This window comes from Pteropus vampyrus, unplaced genomic scaffold (assembly GCF_000151845.1).
Source record: "Pteropus vampyrus isolate Shadow unplaced genomic scaffold, Pvam_2.0 Scaffold19, whole genome shotgun sequence".
Lineage (NCBI taxonomy): Eukaryota > Metazoa > Chordata > Mammalia > Chiroptera > Pteropodidae > Pteropus > Pteropus vampyrus.
The window spans coordinates 14,396,826-14,397,857 of record NW_011888800.1 but is presented as its reverse complement, the minus strand read 5'-3'; the positions used below and the strand labels follow the sequence as shown (position 1 = coordinate 14,397,857).

At 45.1% G+C, this 1,032-nt stretch overlaps 1 pseudogene; it reads right to left on the bottom strand.

The window, feature by feature from the left end:
- Nucleotides 1–376: 376 nt before the first annotated feature.
- LOC111736248 lies at nucleotides 377–868 on the bottom strand (annotated as a pseudogene).
- Nucleotides 869–1,032: the final 164 nt, after the last annotated feature.

Genomic DNA, 1,032 nt, shown 5'->3' with positions numbered 1-1,032 from the left:
ATATTTGCTGAGAGGCAAGTCTCCTTTGCCTTTAGCAAAGATGTTGCCCTTTAAAGTCTTTACTCTAGACTAGACGTCTTGGGGCTGGGGTACAGGACAGACATAGGCTCTGTGAGTGCCACATTATTGGAATAAGGGCTGTGGGTGGGGATAGGGGTGTTCCAAACAGCCCAGGACAAGAGTTGTCCACCAATAACAGCCACTGGTTCTGCCTGCCAGCGTCCTCACCCCCTGGCAAATCTACCTTTCTGAACCCTCAGCAGGTTATTATGGAGAAAAGAAAAAAAACAGACAGCCCTAAGTGTATTCACTGTATTCCTGCTAGGTAGGTCAGATCTGTTGTTGTCTGTTTTTTTGTGTGTTTTTTTTTTTTTTTGAGTAAGAATATCTGCATTTATTTTTGTACAGGTTAACTGTTCTATAGTTTCAGCATTTTTCTCTCAAGAGAACCAAGGAACCCCAAAGCTTAGAACTGCATCACTTGGCCCTTTCTATTCTTACTCCCCCAAGTTCAAAATGCTTGCATCTCTTAATGGTCAGCATCCTCTTGGATCTGCAGTTAGGCTCAACACATTCAAGTCTCAGCACAATCTTCTTTGTGGTTTTAGCCTTCTTCCAGAAAATCGGCTTTGTCTGCCCACCAAAGCCACTCTGCTTCTGATCATAGTGCCTCTTTCCCTGGGATACAAGGAATCCCTGTCCTACTTACACTGGGTCGCTTTGTGAGGCTGATGCTTTCCACGATTCTTACAGAAAGTCCTTCGGGTTTTAGGCACACTGACCATCTTGGCAGTAGAGCTGTCTACATGATGAACACGGTTAATTCAGCATCCACGTTCCCTGCCTTGCTCTGCTCGTGGCTAACAGGAAAGGGGCAGATCTCTTCATTTTGGATGACACATTCCTCAGTACTCACTCTGGGGTCACTGAGATGAATCTGACCCAGACACTACCCAGAAGAGGACAAACCCTGTGATAGGGTTCCTTTTATAGCTCTTCCCCCTTTAAATCATAGTTGCCATTGTCAAAAGT